Source organism: Panthera leo, chromosome A2 (assembly GCF_018350215.1).
Source record: "Panthera leo isolate Ple1 chromosome A2, P.leo_Ple1_pat1.1, whole genome shotgun sequence".
NCBI lineage: Eukaryota > Metazoa > Chordata > Mammalia > Carnivora > Felidae > Panthera > Panthera leo.
The window spans coordinates 5260813-5280823 of record NC_056680.1 but is presented as its reverse complement, the minus strand read 5'-3'; the positions used below and the strand labels follow the sequence as shown (position 1 = coordinate 5280823).

Below are 20011 nucleotides of genomic sequence, written 5' to 3'. Positions count from 1 at the left end.
TGTTGGTGAATCTTGATTCCGGCATGTTGGATTAAGTCTTTTAATTTTTGGGCCCCCATGTGAGTAGACCAATGCATGTGCTCTAATATTGAGACTCCGAGCTGGTCTGGCAGCATGAACTCCTTGTTAGGTGTATACCACCATCCCTTTATCTCCTGGGCCATGGGGAGTTTCTTGATCCGCTGTAACTCCTCCTGGGAGTATTTGGGCTGGTCTGGTAAAACTGGGTCTCTGGGGTCCGGTAGTTGTATGGTCATGGTGGGGATTGAAGTAAGGGCTACTGCCTTGGCTGCCTGGTCAGCCTTTCGATTACCTCTAGCTACTGGGTTATCAGCTTTTTGGTGCCCTTGGCAGTGGATAATGGCTAGCTTGGCAGGAAGCCATAAGGCCATAAGCAGGTTAAGTATCTCCTGCTTATTTTTTATAGTCCGTCCTTCTGCCATCAGTAACCCCCTCTCCTGATAAATTGCCCCATGAATATGAGCTGTGGCAAATGCATAATGGCTGTCTGTGTAGATGTTAAGCCGTTTTCCAGCTCCCAGCATCAGCGCCTTGGTGAGGGCTATGAGCTCTGCTCGCTGGGCTGACGTTCTGGAGGGTAGAGCCTCCGCCCATATGGTGTCCGTTTCAGTGACCACCACTGCACCCGCATACCTGTGTCCGTCTCGCACAAAGCTGCTGCCATCAGTGAACCAAGTAGCCTCGGCATCGGGGAGGGGCCGGTCGGTCAGGTCCGTCTGGAATCCATGTACTTGTTCCAGGATTCCCACACAGTCATGTAGTGGAGCACCTAGGTCAGGGTCGGGCAGCAGGGTTGAAGGATTGCGGGCTGCACTGGGGTGGAACCGCACTCGTGGAGGGTTGAGTAGGAGGCTCTGGTAATGAGTCATACGTGTATTGCTCATCCATCTATCCGGAGGCTGTTTCAGGACCCCTTCAATGGCGTGTGGGGTCGTGATCCAGATCTCCTGTCCTAGGGTCAGTTTGTCTGCATCCTTGAGTAGGAGTGCTGTCGCCGCAATAATTCTTAGGCATGGCGGCCAGCCGGCAGCCACTGGGTCTAGTTTCTTAGACAGGTAAGCCACTGGGCGGTTCCAGGGGCCTAAGGCTTGAGTTAGAACCCCTTTTGCTATTCCCTTATGTTCGTCTACAAAGAGGTGGAAGGGCTTCGTAATGTGTGGTAGGCCCAGGTCTGGGGCACTTAGGAGGGCCTTTTTTAACTGATTAAAGGCAGTTTCTTCTTTTTCAGCCCATTTAAATGTTTTCCCCTCTTTGGTAGCTTCATATAGGGGCCTGGAGATCTCAGCAAAACCTGGAACTCAGAGGCGGCAGTAGGCGGCTGATCCTAGGAATTCCCTCACTTCTCTTCGGGAGGTGGGAGTAGGGATCTTTAGGACAGTTTCTTTTCTGGCATCTGATAACCGCCGCTGTCCGCCCTCCAGGATATATCCCAGGTAACTTACTCTCTCCCTGCATATCTGAGCCTTGTTCGCGGATGCCCGATACCCTAAGGCCCCCAGGGTAGCCAGCAGGGCCTGGGTCCCTCGCTCACGGCCGTGTCGGCAGCAATCAGGATGTCATCTACGTACTGTAGGAGGGTGAGGCCAGGGTGCTCCCTTCTGTACTCACCCAGGTCCTCGTGTAGTGCCTCTTCGAAGATGGTGGGTGAATTTTTGAATCCCTGAGGTAGCCGTGTCCAGGTGAGTTGCCCACTGTAGCCCTCCTCCGGATCATGCCACTCGAAGGCGAACAAGGGTTGGCTCTGGGGTGCCAGCGGCAGACTGAAGAAGGCGTCCTTTAAATCTAGTACAGTATACCAGACCCTGGAGGGCGCCAAGGAGCTCAAGAGAGTATATGGGTTGGGAACAGTTGGGTGTATGTCCGCGACCCTCTTCTTTACTTCCCGGAGGTCTTGTACCGGTCGGTAGTCATTTGTGTGAGGCTTTCTGACCGGCAGTAAGGGGGTGTTCCAGGCAGACTGGCAAGGAACTAGTACCCCTAGGCTTCGTAGTCTCTGGATGTGTGGCTGGATCCCCTTCCAGGCCTCCTGAGACATGGGGTATTGTTTGATCCTTACCGGACTCTCTCCTGGCTTGAGCTCTACCAGGACTGGGGTCCTGTGAGCGGCTAGTCCCATCCCCCCTGTCTCTGCCCAAACCGAGGGGAATTCTTGTAGCCATCTGTCTGTATTATTCTCTCTCAGGAGCGCCTCCTGGTGGAGGAGGTATTCATCCTCCAGTTTCATGGTCAGGACCTGGATGGGGTGGCCCTTGCCATCGGTGACCTGAGGCCCCCCTTGTCTGAAAGTTATCTGAGCTCCAATCTTGGTCAGTAAGTCCCATTCCTAACAGTGGGTAGGGGCATTCTGGTATTACCATAAAGGAGTGGGATACCCGGCCTGTTCCCAAATCTACTGTTCTTCGGGTAGTCCATGAATACTGGCTCATACCAGTTGCCCCTTGTACCCAGGACTTCTTGCTGGCTAGTTTTCCTTGTGGGGTGTGGAGGACCGAATGTTGTGCTCTGGTGTCGACAAGGAAGTCAACAGGGGTCCCCTCCACTTTAAGAGTTACCCTGGGTTCGGGGAGAGGGTCCGAATCCCGACTCCTCTAATCACTTAGTTCATCTAGCTCTAGGACTTTTACTCGATCAGTCTTGCTTCCCTTCCCGCCGGCCCTTTTCGGACAATCTCAGGCCCAAAGCCCTATCTCCTTGCAGTATGCACACTGATCCTTCTGCAGCCTCTGCTTCCCCACCTTGGTGGTTCTTTTGCCTTTTCTTGCGTCGTCTGCCAGCTGCCGGAGACGGTGGTCTCATTCCTCGGGGAAGTCAGCAGTGGTAGCTAGTAGTATTCTGGCCAGGTCTCGAGTCTGCTTACTGCTGGCAGCCGCCATAGCACGAGCCTGCTTGTCCTCAGGAGGCTCCCGGTTATTATATACCTTTTCGGCTACTACCAGTAAGTCCTGCAGACTTTTTTCTCCTAGTCTATCTATTTTCTGTAATTTTCTCCTAATGTCTATGGCTGATTGGTTTACAAAGGCCATGATAACAGCTGCCTTGCTTTCTGGAGCCTCTGGATCCATGGGGGTATAGGTACAGAATGCCTCCATGATCCGTTCTAAAAAGGCAGCCGGAGATTCATCTTTTCCCTGTTGTACATTTCCTACCTTGGCCAAATTGGTTGGCTTTCTAGCAGCCATTCAGAGACCCCCCCCACCATTAGAGTCTGGCGGTAGACCCGGAGCCTCTCCTTACCTTCTGCCATGTTGAAATCCCACTGGGGCCGAGTTAAGGGGAAGGAGGCATCTATCTGAGCCTGGTTGGTGGTGGGATTCCCGTCTGCGCCCGGAACTAGTTTTTGGGCCCCATTGAGGATTCTTTCTCTTTCTTCAGTCGTGAATAGGACCTGCAAAAGCTGCTGGCAATCATCCCACGTGGGCTGATGGGTAAAAAGAACAGAGTCCAATAAATCAATAAGCCCTGCCAGTTTCTCAGAAAACTTAGGATTCTGAGCTTTCCAATTGTAGAGGTCACTAGTGGCAAAAGGCCAATAGTGATGGGGCTGATTCCCCTCCGCGTCTGGGGGTCCGGTGGCTCGCAGGGGCAGAATAGTGGAGTCGGAGGCAGATTACTCCCTCTGAGCCCTTTGCCTGGTAAAGGGCGGGCTTCCCACTGGAGCGTTTCTGCCTCCCGCTCTCGGAACAGCGTCTGCCTCCCCCGGAGTGGGAGGATGGTGTTCTTCCGGCATCCTAGAGGGGTTATACGGGGGAGGAAAAATTAATTCTTCATCAGTACCCCCCTGTAGGACAGGGTAGAGGGGTGCTGAAGGCTGGGTAAGACTTTTCCTCTTCTCTGTCTCCTGCAAAGCAAGAATGGGTTTTGGCTCCAGAGGGAGCGGGGCTAGGAAGGGCTTTTAAGCCAAGAGGGTGGGTCTTCTACAAGGTCCTGCCAAGTGATAATGTAAGGGAGCTGATCAAGATGGCCCGTCTTAGGCTGAGAGATGATACTCCTGACTCGGTGGATGGTAGGGAGGTCGAAGGTCCCCTCTGGTGGCCATCCGACATTGAAAATTGGCCACTTGCTAGAACAAAAAAAACTGCAACCGACCCTTTCGGACTTCCACACTGAGGTTGTTAGCTCTTCCCCTCACATCCTTAAAGTGATCAATCATAATACTTAGAGGAGTAGTCTGAGTCTGTCCCGTAACGTCCGTCCAGTAAGTCCACAGAACAAAACAGAGAAACACAAAAACAAACAGAGGGCCCCTAGAAAGTCTTCCAACTCCATGGAAGCAAAACTGAGAGCTAGCTTAGACATTTGAGGGGATTCCACGTCCCTCCAAAGATGACGGCCTCACGCCGACCAGCGGGAGCGACCTGCCTCGTCTCAGACCTTTGAGGGGATTCCACGTCCCTCCAGAAGGGAGGATCGGAATGTCTTCCGAAACTCCCGGCCCGTGGTCCTCCAGTGTGTCCACTTAGACCGTGTCAGGCACTACCAGAATTCCAGGAATGAGCTCACACAGAAAAGACAGAACAAACAGACAGACACTAACCATGGCCAGTCAGGCTCTCCGGGTCAGGGGTCCCGGATGAGCCCCCAAATGTTATGCCCAGAATTCGTGATCCTCAAAGACCACCAGGGAGCCGAGTCCGATGCAAAAGCAAAAGAGCCTTTATTCGAGCTAGCTCGAGCTCAATCCCCTACCTGCACTGACGCAGTGGTGAGATACCAGGGAGAGAGAGTGAGTTTCAAAAGGACAAAGGTTTTATTGGGGCCTAGGGGCAGTTGGTGAGGTAATGGCTATGGCCTCAGCCGATTGGCTGGGGAAGGGTCCTGGGGAAGAGTCTGAGTCCTGTTAGGCAGGTGAGGGGGGGGGTTACTCAAGGGGAGGAGGTGTGGTCAAGGTGAAGGACACAGAACAAGATGGAGTCGGCCGGCATAGGCCCGCCCTTTCAGTTCTCGAGCCTCTAATTTCTCCTTTGGAAGGGGCCACGGTTCCACCCACACCAGGGCACTTGTTAACCATTCTAATGCTAAGGCATAACGTTGTTCAGGAACAGTGGCTCTTACACTAAACCTGAATTCTGTACAGGACATCCCAGTCCCACACAAGGTGGCCACATTTCAGCAGTAATTGTTCCCATATGCCCATTTTCTTGTCGTCCAAGCCCTTTTAATGGATTATAACTCACTTTGGACATCATATTGGTTGCAGCAGGGGAAAATAAGGAATATTAATACATGCTCCCCATTGACTTAGGTCTCTTCCCCATGGATTAATGGCTGTATCAGTAACATAAGTCTGGATAGTAGCAGCCTGGCCTTCAGGCTGCTACTTCACATAGAAAACTTTCACCACTCTGTTGGATGTCAGTAGCTTTTCCTACATCTGTAAAGACTGTGGATATGGGTCGGAGTGGCCAATTCTTAGGCCAAAACTTAGAAGCAATGATGGTGACATCATCAGCTCCTGAGTCTACCAGGCCAGTAGATGATTTTCCATTAATTTGTAAGGTCATCTCAGGCCTTTGTCCTTTAGAAATGTTTGCCAAGATATCTGTTTGCCCTTAGATCCAAACCCTCCCTGCTGGTCTATTGGCGTGGAAATTAAAGCAATGTAAGGCAACAATGGTAGTTGGGCAATGCGATCTCCTGCCAAGACATGATAAGGAACTGAAGTACTAATCATTACTAAAACTTCATCCTTAAAATCAGCTTCTATAATTCCTAAGTAGACATGAACTCCCTTGGACATAAGACTACTTCGTCCAATAAGAAGGCCAATGGACCCTGAAGAGGCCCGTAAATCCCAGTTTTAACCTTATAAATTTCCATGGAGGGTTTGAGGACCAGAGACTCTGGGGCAGGGATATCTAATGCAGCACTCCCTCATGTGGCATGAAGAAGGTCATGGACAGATTTTCATGGTAAGTCCCGTAGCTCACAGGGTAATAACGTGGAATCTGATTTCCTGTATTATTTATATTCGGGCCCTGGTGGGGGGGGGGCGTTATCCCTGTCTCCCCCACCAAGATGGCAGGGGAGCTCCATTCTTATGGAATTTAGATCTACATTGATTTGCAAAATGATAGTCTTTATTGCATCCAGGGCATAACCCAGGAGGCTTAGAATTTCATTCTGGGGGCGAGGTAGATCATGGGAGTTGCTACAACTCAGCTGTCAGCAATCCCTTTTATAATGTCCCAATTTGCCACAGCAAAAACGCTTGGACGTTTTTATGAACCAAGTTCGTAAAGTCCAGGGGCTGCTGGCAGTGGCTATTCAAGGCACATTTCATAGACTTCTGAGCTGATATCTTGACAGGCCTTTATATAATCAGTTAAATCACCTCCTTGAGACTTCACTGGGTATAAAGCTTGTTGGCATTCCTTATTAGCATTACCAAAAGCCAGCAGCTGTAAGAGGAGATCAGTAAGGCTGCCTGAGAGATGCTTTTTATAATAACATCCTTTAGCCCTGCAATAAAATCTACATAGGGCTCATTAGGACTCTGTTTGACTTGAACGAAAGAGGGTGTAGCCTGTCCAGGGGTAGCTATTTTCTCCCAGGCATTCAGGCAGCACAATCTAACTTGTATCACTGCTTGAACATCATACTGAAGCTGAACCTGTATGCCAAACCCTCATCTGCTCCTGGTAAGTTGTTTTCCAGTAATGGGCACAGGAGGATTCAGGGCGGCATCATGCCGGGCCTGTATCTGTGTTTCTTCCTCCCACCAAGTCCTAAACTGCAAAAATTCAGAAGCGCTTAGGACAGTGCGACCTAGGACCGCCCAGTCCCATGGAATGAGTCGCTCTGAATTGGCTAAACCAGACACCAATCCCAGCGTATAAGAGGAATTAACACTGTATTGCGTGCAAGCCTGTTTCAAGTCATTAATTACCTTAAAACCGAAAGGAACCAGATAAAATCATTGCCCTCCCTGAGGATATTTCTGATTAGGAGGAATTTGGGTAATGTTGACAGGATAAGCTGCAGGCATACTAGGTGTTAATTCAGTGTCCCCCGCAGCCTTAGTTTGTTGAAGCACCTGCATTAAGGGGGAAACGAATTGTGATACTATGAGTGGAGATACCAAGAAATGGGTTTTTTGAATAAGCGGAACATTTAGTTTCCTCAAAGGGATGGATGGGTTCAGGGCTGTGGGGCAATGAGGGAGGCAGGAGTACAGAAGCCTGAGCTGCGACTATCTCTGGGCCATGAACCTGGGACCTGTAGGTTTCTATTCCTCTGGTGGTGGGATACGGGCTCGGGCCCTGAGTCACTATCTACAAGCTCATGATCACTTTCAGCCAGTGAGGGGTTGTGATGACCAATGTCCCCTTCTTCCCCTGATTCTGACTGCAAGGGCTGCAAAGCCAGGGAACTTAAATTACATAAAGACCATAGGGAGAGAGGGATGGCTTCTTGCTGATAAGCGTGGCACAAAGCACATAAAACCAAGTTCCATTGTTTCTGATTCAAAGCATCTTTGCCAGAGGCATAAACTGGTAACAATGTTTCTTTACTAAGTATAACAAATCCTGAAACAACGATCGTTTCACTTTTACCCCTGAGCTCTTTAATAAAGTCTGCAAGAGTTGAATATGTAAGTCATAACTAGATGGGGTGGAATCCCCTGTACTTACCCTGCAGAAATCCTGAAGGATGAACTTCCCCGGCTCCAAAGTTTCCTTCGGTTCCGTGGGCCCTTCTTCAGTGGTGCTGCACACGTCCCCCTTCAGGTTCCCTGTTCAGGCACCAGCTGAAGAGAGGTCCTAAAGGTGAGACTCTCCAGGAGCCAAAGCATCGGTCTCCTGGCTCAAGCCTCTTTTATTTTTGCAAATTGTCTGATAACAGCAAGCACATACGACATAGTATGTGGTGTCTTGACAGGTCGTGTACCTGCAGTGTTTTCCATACTGGGTCATGAGTACATCTGGCACCAGACAAAACATTCTTATCTCCAGGCCTGGCACCCATATGATGTCCTTCTGGAGGGAGCGAGCAGTCCCGGCAGCTTTCTGTCCTGGGGATGAAACTGCTTTCGGTTCCTTGCTGCTCTGTCCCTCTCCTTCAGGACATTCTTATGGTGCCTCCCTCTGGCTTCTTATTCTCCGACCTACTTGGACACCAGCCACCAGAATACCTCCCATGCCCTCCTCCGTGTACCTGCTGGAGCCTGGGGTGCATGTTGGAGCCCAGCTCAGGCCTCTCTCTGGAGCTGCTGAGTGCATGACACCTGCCTAGATCCCTGCAGCTGACCCCCCAACACACAGGTGCTAGCTCCAGCCGTGTCTTTCGTGCTGCTGGCCTGACGCTTGTCCCAGGCCTCTACTGCCATTTGCATGCCCCTGGTGATAGCCTGTAGCCACCCAAGTGCAGGCCATAGCCAGACCCCTATAGCTGCTTGTGACCCAGATTCAGCCCTATCTCCAGTCACTAGCTTGCACCTCTGTGCTCACCTATAACTAGCCCCTCCAGCTGTGTACCTGCACCCCGCTAGCCCGACTCCTACTACCTGCATCCACTGCTGTGTACCAGACAGCCAGAACCCCCTTAGCTACTTGTGGTCTCAGCTTTGTCCCTGTCTCTTGTCACTGACTTGTACCCCTGTGCTTACCTGCAGCTGGCCTTTCCAGCTATTCACCTGCATGCCCCCAGCCCATCTGTTTTCACTGCCTCCGGTGCCCTGTATAAACCCCTGGAAAGACCCCCTACAGCCTCAAGAGTGTATGCTGACTGCCAGAACTCCTACAGCTACCAGTGCACCGGTGGCTGGCCAGACTTCCATCACTGCATGGGTATCTGCAACCACTCCTGGGCACTACACAGGCCTCTGCAGCTGGACCCTCCTGTGGCGCGTGTGCATGCCCCAGACCCTGCCACCACTGCTCCCTGACCCAAGCTGCTGGACCAGGAGGGGCCATTGAGGTCCTCTACAGCCCTTACAGCCACTGTGAACCCCCTGCATTACTTTCCAAGGGCCACACAGCTATTGATGGTGTGGATCTCAGCAGCTTGAGCTGACGAGACATCATGTGCCTGCCTCACGCCCCCGACCCCTGATCCAAAGCTAGCACACGCTCCTGCTTGAAGGTCTTCCCCCTTTACTGCAGTTTGTCCAAGTCTAGAAGAGGTTATTGCTCATTCAAATGCGCAGACACTGATGCAAGGCTACAGGGATCAAAAAGAATGAGCAAAACATGCCCCCACCAAAGGAACACAGGAAACTTCTAATAACTGACCCCAAAGAAATGGCGATACGTACATTTCCTTAAGAAGAATTCAAAGTAATTGTTTGAAAGATACTCAGAAATGATGGTTACCAGAGGGGAGGTGGCTGGGGTGAAATGGGTGATGGGGATCAAGGAGTGCCCTTGTGATGAGCACTGGGTGATTTACGGAATTATTGAATCACTATATTGTACACCTGAAACTAATATAACACTGTATGCTAACTGGAATTAAAATAAAAACTTAAAAAAAAAAAGATACTCAGAAAGCTACAAGTGAACACAAGTTACTGAAATCAGGAAAACAAACAGAAGGACAAAGTGAGAAATTCAACAAAGACAAAGCATAAAGAACTAGACAGAAGTTTTGGAGCTGAAGAATACAATGGCTGAAGAATTCAACAGAAATCTTCAACAGTAGACTGCGCAAAGCAAAAGAACGGCCAATCTTGAGGACAGATCATTTGAAATATTCAAAGAGAAAACAATGCGTAATAAAGGAAGCCTTCAGGATCTATGGGACACAACTTAAAAAAAAAAAAAAAAAAAAAAAACCATCTACACCTCACTGGAGTCCCAAAGGAGAAAAGAGGAAGAAAGAAGCAGAAAGCTTATTTTAAGACATAAACTGCTGTATGGGTCGTCTGGGTGGCTCAGTCGGTTGAGCGACCGACTTCGGCTCTGGTCATGATCTCACAGTTTGTGAGTTTGAGCCCCATGTTGGGTTCTGTGCTGACAGCTCAGAGTCTGGAGACTGCGTTGGATTCTGTGTCTCCCTGTCTCTCTGCCCCTCCCCCACTCATGCTCTGTCAAAAATAAACATTAAAAAAATAAAAGAAATTGAAGAGGACATAAAGAAATGGAAAAACACTCCATGTTCATAGATTGGAAGAAAAAAATCTTGTTAAAATGTCTGTACTAACCAGGGGCGCCTGGGTGGCTCAGTAGGTTGAGTGTCCGACTTTGGCTCAGGTCGTGATCTCACGGACGTGGGTTCGAGCCTCGCATCAGGCTCTGTGCTGACAGCTCAGAGCCTGGAACCTGCTTCGGATTCTGTGTCTCCCTCTCTCTCTGCCCCTCCCCTGCTCACACTCTGTGTCTGTCTCAAAAATAAATAAACATTAAAAACATTTTTTTAAATAAAAAGAAATAAACTGCTGTAAGATAGCACCCTTGTTGCTGTAAGACACCCTTGTTTTTTCTCCTCTTCCTGCACCCCAGCCCCCTCCTCCAACACAAATCCAGCATCCATTCATTAACAAAAGTAGCTTGTAGGAGCTGGGGTGGGGTCCAGCACCATATGCCAGGGGATCTGTGAGGCGTCTCACTCGCCTTTGCATCAGGTAACAGACAGACATACCGTGGTCCCAGCTGTGGTCCTTGCAGTGGCCCATTAACTTGCTGCAGTCCCTTTTAGCCATAGTCCAGGAGACCTTGGAAAACACGGACTTAGACAATCACCCATGTATGAGAGAACCTTCATGGAAGTCCAGATTTCTACAAGTGCCCCATTAGAGAGAAAAGAAAAAGTACTGAGTTAGAGTACCAAATCAGGAGTTCCAGGATTGGGGTAGGGTGTAGGGGGGGTGGGAAGAGCTTGAAAAAATGGCAGAGGGGCGCCTGGGTGGCTCAGTCGGTTAAGCGTCCGACTTCAGCTCAGGTCACGATCTCACGGTCTGTGAGTTCGAGCCCCGCGTTGGGCTCTGTGCTGACAGCTCGGAGCCTGGAGCCTGCTTCCGATTCTGTGTTTCCCTCTCTCTCTGCCCCTCCCCCATTCATGCTGTGTCTCTCTCTGTCTGAAAAATAAATAAACGTTAAAAAAAAAAAATTAAAGGGGCGCCTGGGTGGCACAGTCGGTTAAGCGTCCGACTTCAGCCAGGTCACGATCTCGCAGTCCGTGAGTTCGAGCCCCGCGTCAGGCTCTGGGCTGATGGCTCGGAGCCTGGAGCCTGTTTCCGATTCTGTGTCTCCCTCTCTCTCTGCCCCTCCCCCGTTCATGCTCTGTCTCTCTCTGTCTCAAAAATAAAATAAAACGTTAAAAAATTTTTTTTAAAAAATAAAAAAATAAAAAAAAAATTAAAAAAAAAAAGAAAGAATGGCAGAAAGGAATCTCAGAATACATGAGGGGGACAGCTCCTACTCACTGTGTTGTGGAAACCATCAAGAAGTCCACTCAGGAGTCACTGGGTGGCCCACAGACATGACGAGTATTCTGTATTCCTCACCCTCACTGCCCCATTCCGTGGTCAGCTCCCTTTGCCTGCTTCTGAAGAGAGCAGTGAGAGTAATCTCTGGCAGACAGGGAGAGACTACAACTTTAGCAGCAGCAGGTAGTGTTACCTTTGGGAAAAGCAAGGCCAGAGTCTGTTAGCACTTGGTCTGGTGCCTGGCAGGGTGGGGACAAAGCACACAAACATAAGAATTGTGCCACAAGAGGGAGCAAGAGGCATGGAGCTGGCAGGACCCCAGAAGATCCGAGGAAGCCTCGATCTCTAGCTGGGCTGACAGGAGGTATTTCTCCCTGGAGGCAGTTAGCAAAAACTACAGGACGTAACTACACTTCATATGCAAAGACAGCAAGGAAAAACTTCAAAGAAACATGAAAACAATAAGGGAATATGACTCCACCAAATCCTACCAATAATATTCCAACAACCAAACTCAAAGGATTTACCTGGAGAAGAATTCAAAATAGCTGCTTTAAGGAAAATTAATGAGATAAAAGAAAACACAGGGAGGGACCAGGATGGTAGAAGAACATGGAAAGTTTTTTTTTGTGTGTGTCTCGCGTCCCTGAAATGCAGCCAGATCAACACTAAACCATCCTGCACACCTAGTAAACTGATTTGAGGATTAACAACCCAAACCAGAGAACTCAACAGGTACATAGCATGGAGAGGTGAACTGGGGGAGAAAGCTGCAGAAGGCAGGGAGCTGTTTTTGCTTGTGGAGAGAGGATGGAGACAGGAGGAGAGAATGGAAAGCATCCCCGCCCCCCCAAAGCAGCTGGAGAGAAAAGAAAAAGTATGCAAGGGACTGAACAAAAAAGGGAGAAAGGAGAGGTTTTAAATTCCATGAAGACTCTACGAACAGGGGGAGCACAGAATCTGAAACTCTGCAGCTCTTTACCTGGCAGTGCTCGGGTGGGAAGGGCCAATCCCCAGGAGGAGAGAGTGAGGTCCTTAGGCCACATGGGAAGAGGCAGTTCCCCTCCAGGGGGGAAATTTGGTAGAGGCTGTGTGGCCACCCCACAGGCAAAGGTCCCAGCAGACCCCGGAGAACAGCCACATTTGCTGGTGCTGGAACAAGGATGTTAAGGCTGAAGCCTGGTGCCAGATGTTGTGATTTTCCACAATCCCTGAAATGCTGCTGCTACAAGATTGCATGAACTTTTGGGGGGGCAGGCTGGCACCCAGCCACGGTCTCTGGGCATTGAGAGAAGCACGGTCCTGCGAATGTTCCTGGGTGTGGCCGGCACCCGGCCATTGCTTGGTGAGATCCTCCTGCAGGGGTCAGAACAGGTCAACACCACAGTCCCTCAGAAGTGAGGGGTTGGGAAACGGCCGCATCTGAGATAAAACTCAGCAGGGAGGTGCCACCTGCAGCCTGCTGGCTTGGTCACGGACAGTGCAGAAGTGGGGAGTGGATGGAAGCTGGAGACAAAGGAGGGGTGCATGATAGCTGATCAGGGAGACCAGAGTTCCCATACTAGAGACTGGGTAGCTGGGTGATGCCATTTTCACTCCTCCCACGCATGCGCATACACACCTACACACGCTACAACAGTCCACCCAGTAAGCTAAGCAGCGCCATCTAGTGGAGAATAGCTGTTACACTAAGCCCACCCAACTGGGCCAACCTCGCTCTTCAGGAACACAAGTCTCTCTGCCTGCATAGTTTATGGACTATAAAGTGCTACATAGTCCAACTTCTAGGGGAAAATGATGTGATTTCAATCGTACTTCAGTCTGTTTGCTGGTCCATCTATTCAATTTTTTTCCTGATTCTTGAATACAGACACAGAAACAAATTATCTCTATTTTTCATTTCTATTAAATATATGTGTCTTTAATTTTTTCTACTATATTTTTTAGTAAATTTTTTAAATGCTATTTTTTGCTTCCATTATTTCATTTTATTCTATTTCATTGTATTCATTTTTTCAAATTTCCAACAGTTTCCTTTTTTCTTTTTTATCTTTCTCTTTTTTTCTCTAATCTATCAACCTCCTTTCAAAAACAGACCAGAACACACCTAGGATCTAGCATCCTTTATTTGACTTTTTTGTGTTGTTTTTAATTTTAATTTTTTTCTGTTTCTTCCTTAAAAATGATGAAACAAAGGAATTTACCCCAAAAGAAAGAACAGGAAGAAATGACAGCCAGGGACTTAATCAATACAGCTAAAAGCAAGATGTCCAAACCAGAATTTAGAATCATGGTAATAAGAATACTAGCTGGGGTTGAAAACAGATTAAAATCCCTTTCTGCGGAGATAAAAGCTAGTCCGGATGAAATAAAAAATGGCATAACTAAGCTGAAATCTTGAATGAATGCCACGGCAGCAAGGATGGATGAGGCAGAGCAGAGAATCAGCGATCTGGAGGACAAACTTATGGAGAATAATGAAGCAGAAAAAAAAAAGAGGGAGACTAAGGCAAAAGAGCACGATTTAAGAATTAGAGAAATCAGTGACTCATGAAAAAGGAACAACATCAGAATCGTAGGGGTCCCAGAAGAGGAAGAGAGAGAAATAGGGGTAGAAGGGTTATGTGAGCAAATCATAGTGGAAAACTTTCCTAACCTGGGGAAAGACACAGACATCAAAATCCAGGAAGCACAGAGGACTCCCCATTAGATTCAACAAAAATCGACCATCAACAAGGCATGTCATAGTCAAATTCACAAAATACTCAGACAAGGAGAGAATCATGAAAACAGCAAGGGAAAAAAGTCCCTAACCTACAAGGGAAGACAGATCAGGTTTGCAGCAGACCTATCCACAGAAAATTGGCGGGCCAGAAAGCAGTGACAAGATATATTCAGTGTGCTGACTCAGAAAAATATGCAGCCAAGAATTCTTTATCCAGCAAGGCTGTTATTCAAAATAGGAGAGATAAAAATTTCCCAAACAAAAATTAAAGGAGTTCATGACCATTAAATCAGCCCTGCAAGAAATTTTAAGGGGGACTCTCTGAGGGAGAAAAGATGGAAAAAAAAGACCAAAAGCAACAAAGATTAGAAAGGACCAGAGAACACTATCAGAAACTCCAACTCTACAGGTAACATAATGGCAATACATTCATTTCTTTTCAGTACTCACTCTAAACATCAATGGACTAAATGTTCCAATCAAAAGAATAGGATAATAGAATGGATAAGAAAACAAGATCCATCTGGGTGCCTGGGTGGCTCAGTCGGTTAAGCTTCTAACTTTGGCTCAGGTCATGATCTCATGGTTCATAAGCTCAAGCCCCACGTTGGGCTCTGTGCTGACAGCTCAGAACCAGGAGCCTGCTTCAGATTCTGTGTCTCCCTCTCTCTCTGCTCCTCCCCAACTCATTCTCCCTCTTTCTCTCAAAAAATAAAACATTAAAAATATTTAAAAATAAAAGAAAACAAGATCCATCTATTTGCTGTTTACAAGAGACCCACTTTAGACCTAAAGACACCTTCAGATTGAAAGTAAGGGGATGGAGAACCATCTATCATGCTAATGGTCAACGAAAGAAAGCCGGAGTAGCCATACTTACATCAGACAATCTAGACTTGAAAATAAAGACTGTAACAAGAGGTGAAGAAGGGAATTATATCATAATTAAGGGGCTATCCATCAAGAAGACATAACAATTGTAAACATTTATGCTCCAAATGTGGAAAACCCAAATATATAAATCAATTAATCATAAACATAAAGAAACTCATTGATAATACCATAATAGTAGGGGACTTCAACACCCCACTCACAGCAATGGACAGATCATCTAAACAGAAATCAACAAGGGAACATGGCTTTGAATGACACACTGGACCAAATGGACTTAACGGATATATTCAGAACATTTCATCCTAAAGCAGCAGAATATACATGCTTCTCCAGTACACATGGAATGTTCTCCAGCATAGATCACATACTGGGACACAAATCAACCCTCAACAAGTACAAAAAGATCAAGGTCATACCATGCATATTTTCAGACCACAAGGCTAGGAAACTTGAAATCAACAACAAGAGAAATTTTGGAAAGGTAACAAATACTTGAGACTGAAGAACATCCTACTAAAGAATGAATGGGCTAACCAACCAGTTAAAGAAGAAATTAAAAAGTTTATGGAAGTCAATGAAAATGATAGCACCACAACCCAAAACCTCTGGGACGCAGCAAAGGCGGTCATAAGAGGAAAGTATATAGCAATCCAGGTCATCCTAAAGAAGGAAGAAAGATCTCAGATACACAACCTAACCTTACACCTTAAGGAGCTGGAAAAAGAACAGCAAATAAAACCCAAAACCAGCAGAAGACAGGAAATAATAAAGATGAGAGCAGAAATTAATGCTATCGAAACCAAAAAAAAAAAAAAAAAAAAGTAGAACAGATCAATGAAACCAGAAGCTGGTTCTTTGAAAGAATTAAGAAAATTGATAAACTACTAGCCAGTTTGACCAAGAAGAAAAAGGAAAGGACCCAAATAAGTAAAATCAAGAATGAAAGAGGAGAAATCACAACCAACACAACAGAAATAAAAACAATAATAAGAGAATATTATGAGCAATTATATGCCAATAAAATGGGCAACCTGGAAGAAATGGACAAATTCCTGGAACATATACACTACCAAAACTGAAGCAGAAAGAAATAGAAAATTTGAACAGACCCATAACGAAAAGGAAATCGAATTAGTAATAAAAAATCTGCCAAAAAACAAGAGTCCAGGGCCAGATGGCTTTCCAAGGAATTCTACCAAACATTTAAGGAAGATTTAACACTTATTCTCTTGAAACTGTTCAAAAAAATAGAAATGGAAGGAGAACTTCCAAACTCTTTCTATGAGGCCAGCATTACCTTGATTCCAAAACCAGACAGAGACCCCACTAAAAAAGAGAACTATAGACCAATTTCCCTGATGAACATGGATGCAAAAATCCTCAACAAGATACTAGCCAACCGGATCCAATAATACATTAAAAGAATTATTCACCACGACCAAGTGGGATTTATAACTGGGATGCAGGGCTGGTTCAATATCCGCAAAACAATTACGTGAGTCATCACATCAATAAAAGAAAGGACAAGAACCATATGATCCTCTCAATAGATGCAGAGAAAGCATTTGACAAAATAGAGCATGCTTTCTTGATAAAAACCCTCAAGATAGTAGGGATAGAAGGAGCATACCTTGAGATCATAAAAGCCATATATGAATGACCCAACGCTAATATCATCCTCAATGGGGAAAAACTGAGAGCTTTCCCCCTAAGGTCAGGAACAAGACAGGGATGTCCATTCTAGCCACTGTTATTCAAAATAGTATTGGAAGTCTTAGCCTCAGTAATCAGACAACATGAAGAAATAAAAGGCATTCTAATCAGCCAGGAGGAGGTCAAACTTTCACCCTTTGCAGATGACATGATACTCTATATGGAAAACCCAAAAGATTCCACCAAAAACTGCTAGAACTGATTCATGAATTCAGCAAAGTCGCAGGATATAAAATCAATGCAGGGAAATCAGTTGCATTCCTATACACCAACAATGAAGCAACAGAAAGAGAAATCAAGGAATCGATCCCATTTACAGTTGCACCAAAACCCATAAAATACCTAGGAATAAATCTAACCAAAGAGGTGAAAAATCTATACACTGAAAACTATAGAAAGCTTATGAAAGAAATTGAAGAAGACACAAATGGAAAAAGATTCCATGCTCCTGGATAGGAAGAACAAATATTGTTAAAATGTCGATACTACCCAAAGCAATCTACATATTTAACGTGATCCCTATCAAAGTAACACCAGCATTCTTCACAGAGCTAGAACAAATAATTCTAAAATTTGTATGGAACCAGAAAAGACCCTGAATAGCGAAAGCAATCTTGAAAAAGAAAACCAAAGCTGGAGGCATCACAATCCCAGACTTCAAGCTATACTTGAAGCTGTAATCATCAAAACACTATGGTACTGGCACAAGGACAGACACTCAGATCAATGGAACAGAATAGAGAACCCAGAAATGGACCTTCAAACGTATGGGCAACTAATCTTTGACAAAGCAGGAAAGAATATCCAATGGAACAAAGACAGTCTCTTTAGCAAGTGGTGCTGGGAAAACTGGACAGCAACATGCAGAAGAATGAACCTGGACCACTTTCTTACATCATAACAAAAATAAACTCAAAATGGATGAAAGACCTCAATGTAAGAAAGGAAGCCATTAAAATCCTCGAGGAGAAAGCAGGCAAAAACCTCTTTGACCTTGCGCGCAGCAATTTCTTACTCAACACGTCTCTGGAGGCAAGGGAAACAAAAGCAAAAATGAACTACTGGGACCTCATCAAAATAAAAATCTTCTGCACAGCGTAGGAAACAATCAACAAAACTAAAAGGCAACCGACAGAATGGGAGGAGATATTTGCAAATGACATATCAGATAAAGGGTTAGTATCCAAAATCTACAAAGAACTTATCAAACTCAACACCCAAAAAACAAATAATCCAGTGAAGAAATGGGCAAAAGACATGAATAGACACTTCTCCAAAGAAGACATCCAGATGGCCAACCGACACATGAAAAAATGCTCAACATCACTCATCATCAGGGCAATACAAATCAAAACCACAATGAGATACCACCTTACACCTGCCAGAATGGCTAACATTAACAACTCAGGCAACCACAGATGTTGGCGAGGATGCGGAGAAAGAGGATCTCTTTTGCATTGTTGGTGGGAATGCAAGCTGATGCAGCCACTCTGGAAAACAGTATGGAGGTTCCTCAAAAAACTAAAAATAGAACTACCCTACGACCCAGCAATTGCACTACTAGGCATTTGTCCAAGGGATACAGGTGTGCTGTTTTGAAGGAACACATGCATCCCAAGTTTATAGCAGCACTATCAACAATAGCCAAAAGGTTATCGAAAGAGCCCAAATGTCCATCGATGGATGAATGGATAAAGAAGTTGTGGTGTGTGTGTGTACACACACACACACACACACACAGACACACACACACACACACACACACACACACAATGGAGTATTACTCGGCAATCAAAAAGAAAGAAATCTTGCCATTTGCAACTACGTGGATGGAACTGGAGGGGATTATGCTAAGTGAAATAAGTCAGAGAAAGACAAAAATCATATGACTTCACTCATATGAGGACTTTAAGAGACAAAACAGATGAACATAAGGGAAGGGAAACAAAAATAATATAAAAACAGGGAGGAGGACAAAAGAAACTGGAGGGGTTGTGGGAGGAGGGATGGGCTAAATGGGTAAGGGGCATTAAGGAATCATTGAAGCATTGAAATCATTGCTTCACTATATACTAACTAATTTGGATGTAAATTTTAAAAAATAAAAAATAAAGTTAAATAAAAAAAAGATTCAGAGATCCTTGGGAAATTAATAAATCCCCAGATAATTTGTGTGAAGCTGCAGTTTGCAAAAGTCGAGCATCACATAAAAATCATTATATCATAGCTACCACATCATAACGCATAAAATAATGCCCCTCTAAACATCAACATTTGATTCTTTTTTCATTCTAAGAAGTAGCCCGCATTTACAATTATAAACTCAGTTTCAAATATAACAACTCAGACTTGTTTTCATAGCGTAGGGATTTTGCCTAGTTAAGTCCTAAGCAAGGCATCCCCCACCCTGCCCCAGAATTTAGTATGTTTTCCTCATTTGTGATTTTTTTTTTCTCATTGTCAGATAATGTAGACCTTGTATGGCTCTATCCAGTTTCTGCTGCTTCAGTGCAAATTCAAATGATTGGAAGCAAGAAAGATAAATCCTGAAAAGGTGGTCTCTGGGACAAACATTATGATATGGAAGAAAGAGCCCCGTGCATACACACATACACCACCATGCAAGCAATGGAGAAGCCCAGGAGACAGAAAATAGTAAAACACGAGACACCAAGGGGCCATGGAACACGGGGAGGAGACACTGGTTTACCTTGTGATTCAGAAGGCAGTGGACCAAGTAGACATGGACGCCCTGGAGGATGCTGATGATGGTGAAGGTCATCACCAACCTGACAGGGTCCAGCACTCCTTCCACCAGAAAGAAGCCAAGGCCCCAAGAAGAGCCCAGAATGAAAACGTGAGCAATGGCTTTGAACGTCAGCATCCTGCCAAAACCAAGAAGCAGAACAATGTCAGCTCTATGGCTCACGGCAACACTTTCTATCACATATTTACTCTTGCTTCAAGGCTTGGGACTAAGAATGTCAGACCGTTAAACATGGTAACCTCTGGCATGAGTGTTAAAGGGATCACTGATATGTAATGTTAGCATCGTATAATGTGACTGTGATATAATTTATGCCATCTAATTATTTATAGAAAGTAATACATATACACAAAAAGTAATTTATGTTTGGTATAATGAAATGGGAAATGTTCCAACATTCATAATATTAACATAATGGCATTTATTATAACTATATACTATAAGTGTATTAACTATGTTTTTTTATTTTCTGTATTCAGTTGCTGTCACAACTGGAATCCTACTGACCCTGTGGAGGGACTGCCCC

The 20011-nt window shown here is 45.8% G+C and overlaps 1 long non-coding RNA gene across 2 annotated transcripts in view; it reads left to right on the top strand.

The window, feature by feature from the left end:
* The window catches only part of LOC122213281, a 39597-nt gene extending 19753 nt beyond the window's left edge, over positions 1-19844 (top strand). The window contains exons 2-3 of one of the 2 annotated variants that reach the window (XR_006199467.1): positions 7660-7787; positions 19183-19844. This is a non-coding gene — a long non-coding RNA (uncharacterized LOC122213281). The remainder of the gene's footprint in view (positions 1-7659; positions 7788-19182) is intronic. The other variant, XR_006199466.1, reaches the window with a different exon arrangement.
* Positions 19845-20011: the final 167 nt, after the last annotated feature.